At 34.9% G+C, this 20,935-nt stretch overlaps 1 long non-coding RNA gene across 1 annotated transcript in view; it reads right to left on the reverse strand.

Annotated features, from left to right (window-relative positions):
* LOC123801122 (uncharacterized) overlaps positions 1-20,385 on the reverse strand; it is a 220,882-nt gene extending 200,497 nt beyond the window's left edge. The window contains exon 1 of the long non-coding RNA XR_006782115.2: positions 19,918-20,385. This is a non-coding gene — a long non-coding RNA (uncharacterized LOC123801122). The remainder of the gene's footprint in view (positions 1-19,917) is intronic.
* Positions 20,386-20,935: the final 550 nt, after the last annotated feature.

Genomic DNA, 20,935 nt, shown 5'->3' on the forward strand with positions numbered 1-20,935 from the left:
TTTAGCACATAAATATTAATATTGTAACTTCATATTTAATAGAAAATATTAAATTCATAAATTTTATAAATATTTTTATACATACTAAATCAATTAGATTTCTGTTATATACTTCCTAATATTTGTAGCAAGCATTCAAGGAGCAGACAAGTAAAAAAGGATTAACTTACACAAACACACACACACACATATCCACACATATATGTAGATAATATGTATATATACATATATTTATAAAGCAAAAATCTCAATTTATTGAGGTATAAATATGATTTGATCTTATTTTTTCAATAACAGTTATCACTTATGCTCCATTGGGCCACTTTTTTTTTCCTGATAAATAGTATGAAATTGATATCTTTATTGGTATCTCAGTCTGCTTCTGAAACTGCTATGTAATTTTAATTATTCATACTTTAGTTTATTGTGATAAGACTTAGTGCCTTTTTATTTTTTTTTATATTTATTTTTTTTAAGATTTTATTTATTCATTTGACAGAGATAGAGACAGCCAGCGAGAGCGGGAACACAAGCAGGGGGAGTGGGAGAGGAAGAAGCAGGCTCCCAGCGGAGGAGGCTGATGTGGGGCTCGATCCCAGAATGCCAGGATCACGCCCTGAGCCAAAGGCAGATGCTTAATGACTGAGCCACCCAGGCGCCCCATAGTGCCTTTTTAAAACATCAACACAATATCTTATCTTTTCATTCTTCCCATAAAGGCTAGATACAGTTCTGAGGAGGAGAGTGGAAACATGCTTTACCACTCCTCTGTCTACTTGCTCCTCAGTTATTCTGAAAGCAAAAAGAGTTTGTTTATAGTTTGTCTGTTTTCCCAACACAGCTATCTTTAATCATGTGTTGACTGACTGCTTCTATGTACAGCATTAGTTTAGAACTTGTTTTCTCTATATGACAGGCTTACAAAATCTGGCCCTCCCATTAGGATGAACTGATTTCTGGCAGGCCACAAGAAGCTTTCCATGCACAGGTAACAACAGTGTAGTGGATACGCCTAGGGCTCAACTACTTACTGATATGCATGGTCACTTTCGTTGCCTTTGGAATCCAAGCTCTCTTTAACTGGTCTGTGACTAGAGGTATGATTATGGAAGCCTCAGGCAAAACCATTGAAAACTAATAAACCTACCGTAATGTCAGTATAACCCTCAGAGAAACTATGTTTTATGAAAGAGAAACTATGTATCTTTCAACCATCAAACATTTGCAATGCTGGCAGCTCTGCTAGGACTCTCTCGGCTCAGTTCCTCTGTCCTTATTTTTCCATACATTAACATTTTTTTAGACCAATGATCAGCACTAGTACCCTGTCTGCCATTAGGAGCTATTTGGTACACTCCATATTAGGCAGTTGAGAATGAAAGAAATTAGACATAGAATCCCATCCTAAGGAGGGGACAGGATAAGGGATCATTTCTACTGAATGATTTCTGTAAAATCCAAACCACTAACAGAAGATCTTCTTACTATCTAAATTGATCCTATATTTTTGGATATAATATTAGTTTTATTTCTTTAGGTTCTGTCATAGAGAATTTAATCATTTGTTCTCATTATATTATGTCAACACTATAACCTCTTTACTTTTATAATCTCTCAGGGAACACAATATTTTAAATGCTAGCTGAATCCTGTTTTACCAATACAAATAAAAAATACCTGTCTAAAAAAATAAATTTATGGAAACAAGGATCTGTACATTAGAACAAGTTGCCCTATGATTTAGTAAACACTATGACCATCAGAGCATCCATACAACTCCTGAATAATGGATTCTATAAAATGGAAACTTGCTCTGTGTAAAAAAAAGGGCTTACGTTAGGTATAAGATTCTATTATTCTATTATTTCCATGAAATTTTATTATTTCATTTACTTCATGCATGCTACTTCTAAATTAATTAAAGTGGAAAAATTTTGACAGAGCAATGGTTTTCCTGGTACATGAAGATTTAGGTATTAATTGACAGAGAAAAGAAAACTAAGAACATTAAGTTTAAAAAAAATTAAACATACTTGGCAGGGTTTGGCTCTCTCTAGATCTCAGTGGAAATCATGTGTTCTCAAAACAAAAACAAAAAAAACAGGGGCGCTTGGGTGGCTCAGCTGGTTAAGCATCTGCCTTTAGGTCAGGTCATGGTCCTTGGGTCCTGGGATTCAGCCCAGGGTTGGGCTCCCTGCTCAGAGGGGAGTCTGCTTCTCCCTCGCCCTCTGCCCCTCCCCACTGCTTGTGTTCTCTCTCTCTCTCTCAAGTAAATAAATAAAATCTTTATAAATATATGAATGAATGAATGAATGAATGAATGAAAGAAAGAAACAAAGAAAGAACACATAACACTTGCACTATTCTATAAAGTCATAAAGCTTGAAAATAAGAAAGAGGAAAGATAAGGTTTATAAATACTTCAATTCAGTGGCCTTCAAACTTTCATGCTCACAAATTCCTAAAAGAATTTTGAAAACATTCACACATTTTTAGGTTGGCACAAAGTTTGTTATAACTTTAAATAAATGCAAAGAGTGTATTTTTTTAAAGATTTATTTATTCATTCATTTATTTGAGGGGAGAGGCACAGAGGGAGAGAATCCTCAAGCCGACTCCCCATGGAGCATGGAGCCCAATGTAGGGCTCAATCCCACAAGCCAGGCATGAGATAAGACCTGAACTGAAACCAAGAGTCAGATGCTTAACCAACTGAGCCACCCAGGCACCCCTACAAAGGGTGTAATTTTTGACATGTTATAAATATTGACATTTAAAAATAAAACATCATTCTTTTCAGGTATCCAGTAAATTATAAATACAATAGAATATAAAAGTAAACATACACATAAAATTTTTTAAAGAACTATAATGAAATAAGCATGTACCTATTATTTCTGTCTTTTGGTGCAGTTTAAAAGTAATGATAACAAAAATCTGTATTATACTCTGTGACCTTACATTGATGTTACATGTAGTAACTACACTGACTAGCTTTCCGCAAATTTCAAAAGTAATACAAGTATTTACTTTAAAAGGTTTATATAAAAAACAATTGTTACTAATCATCACTTACCCCTAAAAAATTATCCATTTCAAAATGAATGTTTTCCCTAAATACATTCATATTCAGGGAAAATGTGTCTAAAAATAAATTTAGATCAGTATTCCTGTTTTTTAATCAATCACATTTATTCTTTTCCATTGAACTATGCCTCCCTACTAAGAAACTCTTAAGACATTCAGAACTTTGCTTTCCACCTCTAGACACGTGATGGCTGAATCAGTTATCTACTGTCATATGCATAACAGACAATCCCAAAATATCAGTGGCATACTGCAAGAAGTTTACTCACTCATGTGAGGATCAGCTGAGCTTGGCTGGGGCGACTAGGGTGACCATGACCTACATCCATTCTATGTGTCTCTCATTCAATAAAGACTTCTCACCAGGAATGTGTGCAGGTAACTTAACTTCAAGGAAATAAGAATTTGAGGGTATAACCAACCTGACTGAGTTTGAACTAAATGAAGATCCAATTATTATGCCAGGAAAGATATCAGCTGGCCTATGGCACTCAATCTGGTGAAACAGTTACTGCAGTTATCAGATGTGATTATCTGGTGAATGAAGTGACAGCTGCTCTGAGACAGTACAAAAGGGATTGATACTGTAAAGGCTTTGGGGTGAAATGATAAAGCAAAAAAAAAAAAATCAATCTCAATACTACACTGAGAACTCAGGACGAGTTGAATGCAAGATAATGTAACGGAGTTTCTATATGTCCTTCAAAAAGATCTCTTCTCTCCTTTATACCCATGAATTCGTGGTATCTGAGCCAATGGCACTCAATGAATATTTGCTGAACTGGATCACCACCTTTTCTATTAGGTTCTAACACCTAAACTTTCCAGGCCCAAATCTTAATTATCTATTTCTCAAAATTCTCTCAAAAGAATGTTTCCAACAGAAGATACACTATTGGTGTCAATTAGAAGTCAGAAGAGCCTTTTTACTATTTTGAAGTCTTCTGGACACTGACTTAACATGCAAAATGAGGTGTTATGATTGCTAGTGGCATTACTATCCACACTTCCAAGAGAATATAATGGTTGTTGCTACATATCTAGACAGTGAGGAGTAAGGTAAAACTCACAGTCTATTTTAGGATGCTTTTAGAATATTTCACAGAAAAAAAATAGAAATAATTTAACAACAAAATAGTGGCAGAACTATCGATGTTTCAGATCCATTAGGAATAAAATTTTGTTTCCTTTGCCTCTGGAGACATATCCAGAAAGAAGTTGCTAAGGCTGAGGTCAAAGAGGTTGCTGTCTGGGTTCTTCTCTAGGAATTTGATAGTTTCTTGTCTCACATTTAAGTCTTTCATCCATTTTGAATTCATTTTTTGTATATGATGTAAGAAAGTGGTCCAGTTTCATTCCTCTGCATATTGCTGTCTAGTTCCCTCAACACTATTTGTTGAAGAGACTGTCTTTTTCCCATCAATATTCTTTCCTGCTTTGTTGAAGATTAGTTGACCATTTGGTTGTGGGTCCATTTCTGGGTTTTCTAGTCTGTCCTTTTGATTTATGTGTCTATTTTTGTGCCAGTACCACACTTTCTTGATCACTGCAGTTCTGTAACATAGCCTGAAATCCAGAATTGTGATGCTTCCAGCTTTGCTTTTCAAGATTGCTTTGGATATTCGGGTTTTTTTGTGGTTCTTTACAAAATTTAGGATTGTTTGTTCTAGCTCTGTGAAAAATGCTGGTGGTATTTTGATAAGCGCTCTATTAAATGTGTAGATTTCTTTGGGTAGTATAGACATTTTAACAATATTTTTTCTTCTAATCCAGGAGCATGGAACGTTTTTCCATTTCTTTGTGTCCTCTTCAATTACTTTCATAAGTATTCTATAGTTTTCAGATAAGAGATCTTTTACCTCTTTGGTTAGGTTTATTCCTAGGTACCTTATGGATTTTAGTGCAGTTGTAAATGGGATCAATTCCTTGATTTCCCTGTCTGCTGCTTCATTATGGGTGTTTAGAAATGCAATATTTCTATACATTGATTTTGTAGCCTGTGACTTTACTGAACTCATGTATCAGCTCTAGCAATTTTTTAGTGGATTCTTTCAGGTTTTCTACATAGGGTATCATGTCATTATTAGGACTTCATCCATATAAAAATCTTCTGCACAGTGAAGGAAACAATCAACAAAACTGAAAGGCAGACTACAGAATGGGAGAAGATTATTTGCAAATGACATATCTGATAAAGGGTAGTATCCACAATCTATAAATAACTTATTAAACTCAACACCCAAAAAACAAATAATCCAGTTAAGAAATGGGCAGAAGACATGAGTAGACATTTCTCCAAAGAAGACACATGCATAGCTAACAGACACATGAAAAGATGCTCAGCATCACTCATCATCAGAGAAAAACAAGTCAAAACTATAACGAGATTATCACCTCACAGCTGTCAAAATAGCTAAAATTAACAACACAGGAAACAATAGATGTTGATGAGGATGTGGAGAAAGGCAAACCCTCTTACACTGTTGGTGAGAATGCACTGGTGCAGACACTCCTGAAAACAGTATGGAGGTTCCTCAAAAAGTTAAAAATAGAAATACCCTATGATTCAGCAACTGCACTACTGGTATTTACCCAAAGGATACAAAAATTCAGATTCAAGGGGGTACATGTACCCTGATGTTTATAGCAGCATTATCAGTAATGGCCAAACTATGATGTCCAAATGTCCATCTCACTCTTTCTCCTGATAACCCACTAGCAAAATATTTGCTTCCTGTCTCAATGAACTTATGCTTTGCTGGCTTAGACATTTTAATTCCAAAGGGAGAACTATTTTTATCAGGAGATATAACAGTAATTTTACTGAACTGGAAATTAAGACTGTTGCCTGGCCACTTTAGGGTCCTCATCCCTCTGAAATAATAGGGCAAAAGAAAGGCAGCTACCATAGCAGCTGGGGTGATTGATCCTGGCTTTTGAGGAGAAACTGGACTGCTGTTCCAGAATAGTGATAAAAGACAGTAGTATGTCTGGATATAGCAGATCCCTTTGGGTGTCTTTTACTATCACCATGCCCTGTGATTGAAGTCACTGGAAAACTAAAATAATGCAATGAAGGAAGGACTACTGAGGACCCAGATCCTTTGGGATCATTTTATTGGTTATGTTTCACTTTGGAGAACTATGGATGAAATGTTTATGTTAGTACTTGCATTTCTTTTTTTTTTTTTAATTTTCCTTTTTTATAATTATGAACCCATCATAAATACCCTTAGTTGATACCTCTGAATGCTTTATTTTTACATATTTATTCACTCTATGTATCTGCTAAAACTAGATGCACTTAACACAACCCTTTTCCTCTCAGAGTTTCTGGGATACAATGATCTGCCAATTAAGTTAAATCCATGATCATCTATTTTCAGGGACTGATGAGAGAAAATAGTTCTTTTATATTCTGTATTAGTAATTTACTAGAATTAAAAAGTTCTGTTAACTTTTTACTATAATGTTAATTACAGTTAAGTGTAGGGGGCTATACTTAATCCCACATATGTGTGTGTGTAATGCACAATCTCACCTCCTTAAAAATCAGCAAGCAAGAAGTAACTGTGCACCTAACGAAAACTTAAATTTTATTATATACACTTTCCTATCGAGGCTCTATTTCCTTTTCTTATATTTTGTTCTCATTTTAATTCATTTTATCAAAGAAGAAATTAGAAAATTCACTTTTATTTTAAAATTTTTGTGATTATATCTTAATTTTACTCTTGTTTTTTTATGCTAAGAAAAAAAGAACTTATTTCTCTGAAAAGCAAAACAAAACAAAACAACTCTGCTTTCATTTCTATGGTGTATAACTATAGAATTTGTAGTAATTACCAAAATTTTATAACGTATTCCATATGGTCTACTTTGAGAACATGGAATAGACAGCATAACTAATAATTTATATGTATGCATATGTTATCAGTCAGGGTTGTATCAGAGAAAGAGAACCAGTACATTACAGAGAGAAGAAGAGAGAGAAAGGGCACAAGAAGAGTGAGAGGGGGAGAGAGGGAGAGATAGAGAGAGGTGGGCTGTGAGGAAAAGGGGAAAGAACAGAGAGAAGGATTCATTGCACGGAATTAGTTTATGTGATTGTGGTGGCTAGACGATTCTGAATAACTTATGACAGGTCACAGAAGGGCAGGCTGGAAACAGGCAGGAGCTGAGACTACAGTCCAAAGTGAAATTTCTTCTTCGGGGAAATCTTATTTCTCCTCTTAGGGCATCTAAACTGATTAGATCGTGCCCGTCCAGATTATTCAATATAATCTTATTTCCTCTAAATCAACTGGTTTTAGATGTTAATCACATGTACAAAATACCTTTACATAATAACTGGATATTCCAGCCTGAATGAGTTGACAGATGAAACTGAACATCACAGCACATATGTATTTTATACTAATTAATTTAACAATATTTAGAGAGCTCCTATGCTTATTTTAAGCATTGTGGATAATAAGGTAAGGTAGTCAGACAAGGAAATAGCAATTTATAAAGCTTCTTCTTTAGTAGAAAACATGCAATAACTGTTAAGGTTATTTCAGGTAATGATAAGCGTTACAAAGAAAATAAGTCAGGACATCTGGATAGAGATAGACAGGCAGAACAGGGGTACTTCCAAACTTTTATGTCAGAAAAAGACCTCTCTGAGGAGATCACATTTGTGCTGACATCTTCTTAAAAGGAAGAAATAAGATCCTACAAGCCAAAAGAAAAAGTATATAAGGCTCTTAAGACGGGTAGGAGTTTGAAAGGCTGGGGAAAATTGAGAGGAAATGAGGTCATTTCTGTTGGGCAAAGATCAGATAGTTAAAATTCAATGGAAGCTGCGCATATTATTTTAATTTAGCTGCAAGATGGTTTTTAATCCATTGGAGAATTCTAACCAAATGCACAGAATATTCCAATTTACATTTTAAAAGAGTACACTATTGCTCTTCAGAGAATGGTTGATCACAGCAACAATTTAAGAGATAACAATATCATAAAATGGTAACTTGGAATAACAAGACAACAGTTCAGATGGAAAGACAAGAGGGAGATAGACTGAACTTTAATTCTGCTTGAACAATGGGTTCAGGGCATACCATTTACCAAGATGAAAAAGGAGAAATATGGCAAAAGAAACAGCTTTGGAAGGATGAGGACAACCAATGAATCAGTTTTTGTGATGTTGATTTTGATTGAGATTTTGATTAGACAGTTCATTGGTGATTCTGATTCTATGTGGATTCTGATAAAAGGGCACTGTTTGCAGACTGTTACAATTGTCCTATGAATCAAGATCTCTTGATTCACTGTAGTGTCTTCCCACATTGACCCCAGCATTGCTCAGTTAATTCCCTTGCTCAAGTGGACATTGATGAACATGTTCCAAAAAGAGGCTTGGAAAGTGCAATGGGCTTATTATCTCATTCTACTTCAAGTCTAACATATGAATAACTGCAGGCTAGGCTACTGGGGGAAAATGTGGAGACAGGAGCTTTCCAAACTGAATCTTCCTTAATTCTCATGCCCAACTAGAAAACGCCACAAACGGTACTGCGTAAGTTATCTCAGGTAAAATTTTCAGAAGAACTACACAACTTAGACAAGCCCCAAAATCAGACTCATAGCATCAGGACCATATTAAGTAGTTAATATATTACTAACACTGTGCTAGACGTGCCTCAGGAAGCAATCAGTCTACATACTCTATGAAATACGAAATAACTGGAAGATAACTCCCTGTGATTAAAAAAAAATAAAAAATAAAAACAAAGGACTTGAAAAAAGAAAAGGACTGTGACAACACCAAATGCTATTGAGGATGTGGGGCAACTGAAACTCTCATTCGTTGCTGGTAGAAATGCAAATGGTATAGCCACTTCAGAAGACAGTTTGCTGTTTCTTACAAAACTAAACATAATCTTAACCCATGACAATCACACTCTTTGAGCATTTACCTAATGGAGTTGAAAACTTACGTCTACACAAAAACCTGCACATCCACGTTTATAGCATTTTTGTTCACAATTGTCAAAACTCAAAAACAACCATTTTTCTTTCAGTAGGCAAATGGATAAGTAAACTACTGTATAGCTAGACAATAGAATATCACTAAGCACTAAAAATAAATGAGCTATCAAGCTGTGAATAGATAGGGAGGTATATGAATATAAATTACTAAGTAGAAGTCAGAATGAAAAGTCTGCGTCCAACTATATGTCATTCTGTAAAAAGTAAAACTATGGAGGCAGTAAAAAGATCAGAAGTTGCCAGGGATTAGAAGGAAGTAAGGATGACTAGGTGGTACACAGAAGATTTTTAAGACAGTAAATTTATGTTTTGTGATACTATACTGATGGGCATATGTCATTACACATTTGTCAAAACCTACAGAAAGCACAATACCAAAAATGAACAAGAATGTAGACTGCGCACTTGAAGTAATAATGATATGTCAATGTAGGGTCATCAATTTTAACAAATGTACTACTCTGTTGAAAACTGTTAATAATGGGGGAGGCTATGCATATGTTAGGGCAGGAGACACATGATAACTCTCTGTTCTTTCTACTCATTTTACCATGAAACAAAACCACTTAAAATATAGTCTATTAATAAGAAAAATACATCATTTTTAGAGAATACGGTTACTAGCACTGAGAACTGCATCTTGGTAAGCAAATATGTTAACTAAAATTGATCAGATAAACTACAAATGCTTACTTTTACTTATGGGCCAAAGGTTTACACCAACTCAGTGCATTAAAAAAACTGTTGACAATTTAATATGTGATAAGATGACATTTACAAAGATATTTAAAAGGAAGCAGAAGCAAAAATATTGCTTAGTCTTCTAAATATTTATGACATCATTTATTGCTTTTCTATGAATATAATCAGAATACTTAATCTTTCACTATGTTTGTAATAAATAAAATGATTTTCTTGTATATAGATGTTATAACTTGATCCATGTACTTTAACTACAGATCCACACTGAAGTAACAACTTGCTTCAAATTTATAGGGTGGGAAGACAGGCTTATTCAGGTATCATTTACAAAGAGTGAATCGACCCTTCACACTGTAGAATTCTATGCTTTGAAAAATGTATATAATCATATAACCTTCACCAAACTCAAAATGTAGAACAGTTCCATCCTTCTCCAAAGTTCCTCCTTGCCCCTTTGTAGATAACGACTTTTCTCCCCTTTCCACCCCACATACTTTCCCTAATAACTTAGGCTTTTATTTTGGGGGGAAGAAACGTCTGGGGATAAAGGAGGAATGCTCAGTCTTTCTTGCAGTGGTAACCACTCTCTCCTGCAAGCTTCACCACCTAGGGAGTCTTTCTCTGAATTTCTTCCCTGCCCACAACATTTCTTGCGAGTACCTAGTGGCAATCCTGGGTGAAGAGACTGCCAAAATGTTTTAACTTCACTTGTGCCTGTGGTTCCAGAGTTCATCTGTTAGCTCACACTCTGCCATTAGCAAATTGCTTAAGTTTAGCTGAATTCTTCTTACCTGCTTCTATGATGCCCTACATCCCTTCTACGGTGCCCTGTATTCCTTCCTCTCGTGCTCTGTCACATGAATCAGGGCTCCAGTTCTGTCTCTCTTTGGTGGCAATAAATTTTCCCATAGAATCCAGGCTGCTTGGTTGCCATGTGATTCCAATTCTCTAATGGGTTAAAAACAGTTTTATCTAGCTTTTTTTTTTTTTTTTTTGCTATAATTATGGGACCAATGCTGTTTCTAAATTCTTGCATTCTAGGTGGAATACAACACCCTTCTTGATTTGAATTTAATATACTGTATCAACACTCTGTGAGTTTCAAAGATTATATTATCTTCTTTAAATAAATTATAGAATTATCCTGACCATTTTTTATCTTTCAAACATAATGCCTAAACATTTTATTAAATGAAAGCTATGTATTATAAATTCATCTATTGCTCATTTATCTTCAAAATTGCAATTATCCAAACATTACTGGATCACAACATATATGATAACCGTAAATGTAATGTAACCTAACGTATCAATTTTAACTCAGAAAACTTCTTAGGTAGGCAGTATAACAAGTGGTTAAGGACATAATCTTTGGTAGAAAGTAACATTTTTCCCAAAGGCTCTCCCATTTTTCTAGGTATGTGACCTTAGTTTCTTAAACTTTCCAAAGCAAAAAAAAAAAAAGGTATAATAATAAACATAAGTCAAAGTAATGGAAAGACTGGACTAGATGAGCTATGTAAAATATTTTACATATAACCTATACATATAATTCTCACCATATATTTGTTACTATTTTCATTATCTTCTTTTTTTTTTTTTAAGATTTTATTTTTTATTTATTTGAAGAGATAGAGACAGCCAGCGAGAGAGGGAACACAAGCAGGGGGAGTGGGAGAGGAAGAAGCAGGCTCATAGCAGAGGAGCCTGATGTGGGGCTCGATCCCAGAACTCTGGGATCACGCCCTGAGCCAAAGGCAGACGCTTAACGACTGAGCCACCCAGGCGCCCCCTATTTTCATTATCTTCTTAATCATCATAATCATGAGAGCAGTGATCTGACACCATATAATTAAAAATAATTGGCATAAACACTATCTGAAGAAAAATTAAAATGTTACCAGTTTTATTCTTGTTGGACAATGTGGACCATTGTTACCTGCCATTCATAGAAGACATATCACATTTCAAGTCTACTGAATTATAACAAAAATAATACTGGTTATGTAAAATATTATATGCATTTTCCAAAATTATTCCAACCAATTTTTAAAAATAATCATGTTGAATTCTCAAGATTCTTGAGTCTCAAGAGAACTCTGGAAAGAAAAACAAAAAGACAGAAAGATGGATGGATGAACAGAAGGAAGGATGGGAAGGAGGGAGGAGGAAAGGAAAGGGAAAAGAAAAGAAAAGACAAGACAGATATTATGAGCTAGATAACAATGAATAACCAAAGCTAATTTAGTCTTATTTATGTTAATAGACTGAATTATGTGCCCCCCCCATTTACATGTTGAACACCTAACTTCCAACCCAATATGACTGTATTTAGAGATAGGGTCTGTGAGAAGGTGATAAAGGTTAAATGAAGTCATGGGGGAGCAAGGTCTTAATCAGATAGGTCTGGTGCCTTAAATGATAAAGATGACAAAGCAACAACAGAGCTCACTCTCTTTAGCATGTGAGGACATAATGAGAAGGCAACCATCAAGCCAGGAAGAGAGTTCTCATCAGAAACTGACCATACTGACATCTTGAATTTTAACTTCTGAGGTTTAAGAAGTGTGAGAAATACATTTCTGTTGTTTAAGCCACCCAGTTCATAGCATTTGTTATGGCAGACAGGGCAGACTAGTGCAGTACACACAGTAGAGAAATTGAAGCCAAATAAATGGAATAATTTTTAATATGATAATGCAATTACAGATTTTATTCCTGAAGAAAAGTTACATAGAGAAGAAAAATAAAGAATTTTAAAACTGTGTGATAGATGACTATTGGATATTTTGCAGAAAAATCAAACATTTTATTATTTAACCCTTGTTTTCAGAAGATAACCTACCATCACTCTTTAATACAACTCACAGATATATGGCTATAAATAGGATTATTTTGGCATTTTCACATACCTCCATTTAAAATGTTAACTCATGAGATCTACAGATCTATTAAAATTAAAATCTGTAGGTTCAGTTTCCACTATCAATTATATACCTGAAATTATAATAGGCATTAAAACAATTACTTCAAAAAGGTGAAATTCCAATTAAATACTTATCTATGTGAAAATATTACTTAACTGGGAGTAGATCCAAAGATTATGTTAGTATAAAAAAATGCTATTGCAGCCAACCAGCATCAGCTAATTATTAATAAATGTATTCATTTCAGTATGTAAATTTTAAATTCCTTCATTCTATAAAAGTAATGTTAAAAATGATCAGAGAAAGAAAATATAACATAATCAATTATCATAAATAATTTATAAATTATACTTTCCTTAGTCATTAAAATGTTCTCTGTTCTAGACATTTTCCCCCAGAGCATGGAAACAAAAAGGACTTTCTAATTGGTCTTTAAATAATCAGAATATAAATGAATTGTTCATATTATTCCTTGAAGATTCTAATTAACTAGGTCCTGCACTCTAAGGGATTATTCCTATAATACACAGGGAAAAAAGGCAAATAAAAATAAAATTATGAAAGTTTACTAAATGCAGGATAAATGAAGGGAATTCAATCACCCATTTAAAAATTATATTGGGAATCTAATTGAAACAAGGCTTAAACAACACTCTAGAGTCTAATCATGGTTAAAATTCTTTTACATTTTCTCTGGAGATACTCTGTAAGGGCTTCTTTTATGTACAAACAGGTTTCATCTGGAAATTACAATAGAAGTTACTTATTTTGAAACATATCATGTATATAGAATAAAAATGTAAAAGTTTAGTAAAATATGTTATTTAATTATTTTTGTCAGGGGTGTCTCGGTGGAACAGTCAGTTGACTTTATGACTCTTGGTTTTGGCTCAGGTCTGATCTCAGACTTGTGAGATCAGGCCCCACATGGTGCTCCTTGCTCAGTGCAGAGTTTGCTTGGGTTTCTCTCTCCCTCTCCCTCTGCTCCTCCCCTCCACTAAATAAATAAATAAATAAATAAATAAATAAATAAATAAATAATACATAAATAAATAAATAGTTTTTAAAAATTATTTTTGGTCACTTAGCAAGTACAAATTGAACAAAATAATCTAATGCAATTTTATTTTTTCATTTTTTTTAAGTTTTTTTTTTTTTTTTTAAGATTTTATTTATTTATTTGACACAGAGAGAGAGCGACTACTAGCAGGGAGAGCTGCAGGGAAAGGGAGAAGCAGGCTCCCGCCTGAGCAGAGAACCCGACGTGGGTTTCAATCCCAGGACTCTGGGATCATGACCCGAGATGAATGGAAGGAGATGCTTAACTGACTGAGCCACCCAGGCGCCTCTAATGCAATTTTAATTAGACATTTTTGCGTGATTAGAAAAATCCAGGCGAAAAGATCATAGAACTGTGATTGTTTTACGAATTTTTTCCTCCAGCTTTTTGTAATGATTATACTTACCTTGATAAATAAAACAAACAAAAAATAACAGCTGAAGTCAAGGACCTATTATGCATGAACGAAGCAATGACTTAATGAAATGGAATACTATTTTAAAAATCAAATTCATTATTTTGCTCATAGCATCCCCAGGTAGAGAAAACATGACAAAAGATTATTGAGGGGGTGCCTGGGTGGCTCAGTCAGTTAAGCATCTCCCTTCAGCTCAGGTCAGGATCTCAGGGTCCTGGGATCGAGCCCTACATCGGGCTCTCTGCTCAGCCGAGAGTCTGCTTCTCCCTCTCCCTCTCCCTCTATGCTCTCTCTCTTGCTTAATCTCTCTAAGTAAATAAATAAAAACCTTTAAAAAAAAGATTATTGGGATATGTTGTTTATAAGTTTACAAGAGACTGTGACTGTAGACATTGAACTGTAAAAGTTCCTTTCCTATTACCACAACAGCGCAGGTCAAAAATTTAAATCAAACTAAAATTTATTAATAAGAAATCATGAGGAAAATTAGAAAATAATTTACGATAAATGAAAACAAAAAAAACAACAAACCAAAACTTACTGGATGCAGCAAAATCAGTACTCAGAGGGAAATTTTTGGCTGCAAATTCCTCTATTAAAAAAGGAGAAGGGGACACGTGGGTGGCTCAGTCAGTTAAGAGTCTGACTGGCTCAGGTCATGATCTCAGGGTCTTGGGATCAAGCCTCACGTGGTGGTGCTCCATGCTCAGTGGGGAATCTGCTTCTCCCTCTTCCTCTGCCCTCCCCCTGCTCGTGCTCTCTCTCTCTCTCAAATAATAAAATATTTGTTTTATTTATTCATTTTTTTATTATGCTCACTTAGCCAGCATATAGCACATCATAAGTTTTGAAAGTCTTAAATCAGTGACCAAGCTCTCTACCTTAGGAAACTGGAAAAAGAAGAAAAACCTAAATCCAAAGCAAAACAGAAATTAATAAAGTTAAAATAATTTGAATAGATGAAAAAGTCTGAGTACTAATATTCTTAGAAATTAAATGAAATCCAAAATAGATTTGTCTAATGGAAATCTTAGTATGAATCCTGTACTCATTAATATCCATTCTGGGACTCAAGGTTGTCAGATGTAGGCAAAATTAAACTTACACACAGTGCGTCATGACTGACTTGCTAGAGCTCTCCCCTAGCCTCCAACACAAAGTATCAGAAAGTGCCATCCTTTGGTCACTGAATGTTGTCACCAAAACAGATGAGACACTGAGCTGGCACATTCTAAACATTTAGAAATTTTATCTATTAGCAACTATGAAGTTCAAAATAAAAAACATCGATTAGTATATAGTCAACATCCAAGACTAAGCAATTGGATGGGAGATTCATTGAAGTCAGTATCCTATATCTTTTGCCTATGAGGAGTTGGGAAGGTGATACCAAATTACTAGAGATATATAATCAATATCTTCCTTACTTGGTACTGAGAAGAATGGTTCTAAATATGTAAAGCTCCATGTCTCAGTCAAAATTTTGATAGTAAAATATCCAATAACACAAGATTTGAAAGTTTTAAAGATATGGACATTTTTTAAATAATAAAAAAATAATATTTTTGGTTGAAAAGCACTTGTGTATATTTTGTATTTGATATATTTATAATGTGTAAATGAAAAAGGCTTATTTGGAGTAAAAGCATTATGAGTAATTTGAAATTTGTAACAGAAATAATTGATGTAGAATCATTTTAAGCTGAAATCTTAACAATGTTTTTCATGAATGTATTGAAATATGTGAAGAGATTCAATGCTTCCCTTATTTGTAAGATTATTTTATCAAATCTATTAGCAGTATTTAGTACCAGGAGGTTTTGTTAATTAAGTCAGAAATCTGAAATACTTAGAATGAAGTTGAGTTAATGAATGCATGTTTAAATGTTTTTAGGATATTTAACTAACTCAATATTTAAATGAGACTAAACACTCCTTAAAGACTTTTTAAACATAATAATTAAATTGTTTTAGGTTAATAAAATGGGAAATAATTTTGCAAACTTATATTTGAAAGGAAACTTTAGTTTTCCACTGCCCTGCGGTGTCTTTAGCTTAGGAAAGGTAGAAATATCTTGTGCTATCCCCTAAACATCATGATTTCCCTTTTTATTACAGCACTGAAAGTTACAGGATCACTCTTGTTCTGCTTACCACAAAAGAAGTTTAAGAGGCTGATGACAGAGTAAAATACTGGCAAGTGGCAAATTCTTATTCTAGGTTCTGTGATTTCAATTTTCATTCTCCAACATTAAGAGTGTTTTAAAAGTTTTGCCATATCAGGGCACCTGGGTGGCTCAGTCATTGAGCATCTGACTCTTGATTTTGGCTCATCTCAGGGTGGTAGGATTGAGCCCAGCATCGGGTTCTGCTTGGGATTCTCTCTCCCTTTCCCTCTGCCCCTCCCATCATGTTGCCCCCAACTCAAATAAATACATAAAATCTTTTTTTTTTAAATTTTCCATATCTAGAAAGTAAAACTCTTGATTGAGCCTAAAAAAGTAACTAAATACTGTGGAAAAGGCCCTATCAAAACAGAAGAGAGAATCAAAATTAATAGCCTTTCAAACCCAGGATTCTGGCTCAAAAATTAAAAAGAGCATGATGCCCCTAAAGATAAGGGAGACATTATCGAACAAAGAGGCAAAACAAATCAAACTGATAAAAGGATAATCAATTTTCAGGTCATTCCAAATTATGTCATTGATTTCAGCAAGGACAACTCTGGAAATTTTGGCCCTTCAGAATCCTAATACAGGATTCTTCACAAAATTCAGCAATGATCTTGTTGGAAACATACCAGGAGAGCTTAAGGGAATCAAATTTATCTTTAGTTGCTTGTATCTCTAAATCCAAATGATTCATTTTTTTTCCAGTGCAGCACTTAAAATTGAGCTTTTGATACTTAATGGGGCAAGCAAATCTATGCCAACTAGATTACCTTTTAACTTTCCTTTCCCTTCTCAAATTGTCAAGGATCTAGGTATTCTAAACAATGATACATCATTCAGTTTTTAAAAACTATCTGCTTCTACACTCTACTTCTGATCAAAAGTTTTTTAAAGACGTTTTCTCAGTACACATTCCAGTTATAATATTTTGTGGTTTTGGACTCTGTCATCTTTTGACACCCTGGTCTATAACATGTAATATCCACCTCTCCTTTGAAAGATTACCTCGTAATTTTTAAAAATGTGTTTACTCCTCCTATCAAAACAAAGTAAAGTCTGACATATTTTATCAAGAAATCTGTATAGACATATTGGTCTTCCAGATTGAAATCATTTACACTATTTCCATATTTACCAGACTACTGGAATAAAAGAAAATAGAAATGAGTTCTTTCTAAACACCATTTGTTCAAAATGTGTGTCAAGGTGAATCATAAGTGGCTTTAAAACATTCCCTTTACTCTATTGATCCTATAATGACTCCAAACAGAAATAAATCAATAAACCAATAAGTAACAAAGAAATCCTGAATGTATACAAATTTATGATAGGAAGCAGCATTAGATTACTCTCATCTATCAAGCTAAATAGCAACACATGTTCCTTATGGTACTGTTTCAAGCTATTGCAAAGCCCATATAATTTGTACCCTTATGATTTAAGCCCCTATGAGTCAAGCTCTTATAACTCAGTCTGTAAACCATTCCCAGACAAAACCAAAACCTCTGCCATTAGCTATTCAAAGTAACTTTGTTCAGATTACAGAACAACATTAAGTACCCTTCCCCAGATCAGGATATTTCTCTTGAATGATATTGTAAGTACCCCACCAGTTTCTCACAGTAGAATGCCTAGAACTTAGGGTCTGAGAAAAGTCATCAAACTATGTAAAGTTACCCAAACCAAATAGCAATTCAGAAGAACAGACTTTGTTTTTTTCTGGTCAGAATGCAGCCATATAAATATAAACATGGTCAAAGAAACAGTCTGAGTTTGAATACTTAAACAAAATCAATAACAAAAGTAATTACAAAGGGAGGTGACTCATTTAGGAGATGATCCAGCTATTCTTGGGTCAATTTGAAGGTGGTCTTTAGTACTTATAAGCGATTATATGTTAACTACTTTTAAACTCAAAAAATATACAATAAAATCACCCCCAAAATTATATGGAGATGCAAACCAATTTTAAACTAAACACCTTTGCAATGATGTAGGCAGAATGGACAAAAAAAGAAACAGATTAGAAATAAAATTATATATAACCAAATTATAATTTTATAGTTACTCCTATTTAAGAATGTCTTGTAGACACTAGAAACTCATGAATGAAGTAATTATCTTAATTAGATGAAATGATAAACTGCTGAAATATGAACATATACATATAAATCCAAAAATATGAATACATACATATGTATTTACTTCTATATGTAAATATAGAATATGTATACATAACTCTGTATGTATTTAAGTACACAGATGTGTGTGTGTGTGTATGTGTGTGTGTGTGTATATATATATATATTTTTTTTTTTTAACTTGCCCATAGGACCATATTTTCTTCTCATTCTTTCTTACTGGTTAGACTGTTCTCTCTCTTGATGTCCTGGCACAAACACTAATGTCCTAATTTCAGTTTCTTTCCAAAATATTGTATGAGACCTTTAATTGGTAAAAAAATAATTTTGCCTCCTACAAATAACAAATATCTTCTTATTTAAAGTGTATACATTAGATTTCCAGAGCTCGTTGTGTCCTGTTAACCTCATTCTGCTTTATTCCTCTTTATTTTGAGGCAAACCCCCAAACACCATTAAGAATAATTTTAGAAAGCTTACAATTCTGAGGACCTTGTCAAATTTGGAAAAGAATCTGCTGTTCTAAGTTGATTACGTTCAACGTGACTTAATACATATAATCCATGAGTTCTCTTTTGAAATAAATGACTTGTACCTAAATATAGTACAATGTCATCAATAACAAATGGAAAGTTAATGCTGGAGGTGAAGTCCCATCCTGGACATGGAATCACTGTTCATGTTACTTCAGTTTCGTGGAAACACATCCCCACTGTATTTCATCTTACATCAACTGATATATATGATCAGGGCATTATGCATGGGAGAAACCTCTTCTCAGGTCCTCAGCCTATAAATTGACTAATTATAGTTAGAATTTCTTTTTACCAACAATGGGACTTCTACTTCTGCAATGCTCTAAATGCAATAACTATACCGATAATAATGATACAGAGTGCCAGGAAAATCAATATCCGTTAGGATATATGGAGCCAAATATGCATTTAATATGCGTAACTACTACAATCCCAGATTTTCCTTTCCAACAATATAACTATAATAACTGGCTTCAGGACCACAACTGACCTGGATCTGCGGCAAAACCCTGACTGGAATTGCAGAAGCACTGTGTCACATTCATCCTAGGAGACACCAGCATGACTCCGTGTGGAGTGCACGGGCCCTAGAGAAACTTTTTCTTAAAAAAAGGGTACTCACTTAGGGCGCCTGGGTAGCGCAGTCGTTAAAGCGTCTGCCTTCGGCTCCGGGCGTGATCCCGGCGTACTGGGATCGAGCCCCACATCAGGCTCCTCCGCTATGAGCCTGCTTCTTCCTCTCCCACTCCCCCTGCTGTGTATCCCTCTCTCGCTGGCTGTCTCTCTGTCACATAAATAAATAAAATCTTTAAAAAAAAAAAAAAAAAAAAGGTACTCACCAGTGTTGAAATAATTTGTAGGCCCAAGCTGGAGCGGCTCCTGCAGGAGGTGTGACGTCAGCAAACTGAACTTACGACTTCCTGGAAGGGCTCCGCTCGACCAGAAACAGTATATTTAGTTAGAAAAATCTGCCAACGCCAAGCCAACTCTGGGTTCTATACTTATTTCCTTGTTTCTTTTCACTCCAAACAAGGTTGGCTGTGTTGGCCCCTGCCAGTCAGGTATTTTCTACTTTTCCTTTTCCTCCGTCTTCATTCTTTACCCTATAAAAGCTTCCTGCCTTTGCCTCATTTTTCAGTTCTCGTCAGGAAGTGTTAGTCTGTTTGCGTCACATAAATTGTCTTCTTTAATCAGTTCTTGACTTTTTGATGACGAGCAACGGGGTCCCAATCTGCATTTTACAGCCTGTAGGACTCAGGGTAAAGGATTCGCTCCTGCAGAGCTCGGAGCCTCCGACCCGCTGAGCTCAAGCGTCTTCTCTGCATTACGGAAGCCTGAGTAGGCCAGAAATTTTAGCTTTGCTCCCTTGCGTGCAGCAATCTCGTCCAACCTTTATTTAGGGAACAACAACAACAAAATGTTCTCAGAAAAGTTCTGCAGCCATGGAAAGGTTCTGGGTTTCTTAAAGTTAGCAAAATTGATCCGAGGCCCCAGAAAGCTTCCAGAGTTTCTTAAAGTTCCCAGAAAGGTTCTGTGGTTTCAGAGAGGTTCCTGTAGAGATACTGCGGCCTGCATGCTTGGCAGCCATTAGAGAACTCAAGAAGAAATTCCAGTGTCCGTAAAGGGTGGCAGCCACTGGGGGACTCACAAAGCCTGGAGGCCTAAGTCCACAGCATAAATTTCTGGGGACTTGGGGAAATAAATTAAGACAAAACTTCAGACTGTTTTGAACATCAAAACTAAAATCTAATCAAACGCATTAGACTATTAAAAGCCATTAGGGTCTCTGTCACTATAAAGAAATCTTATGAAAGGAACTGTAGCTCTATTAATAATGAGAATATAAGGCCAAAGCAA

The sequence above is a fragment of the Ursus americanus genome, chromosome 10 (genome assembly GCF_024610735.1).
Source record: "Ursus americanus isolate L20-20 chromosome 10, mUrsAme1.1.p, whole genome shotgun sequence".
Classification (NCBI taxonomy): Eukaryota; Metazoa; Chordata; class Mammalia; order Carnivora; family Ursidae; genus Ursus; species Ursus americanus.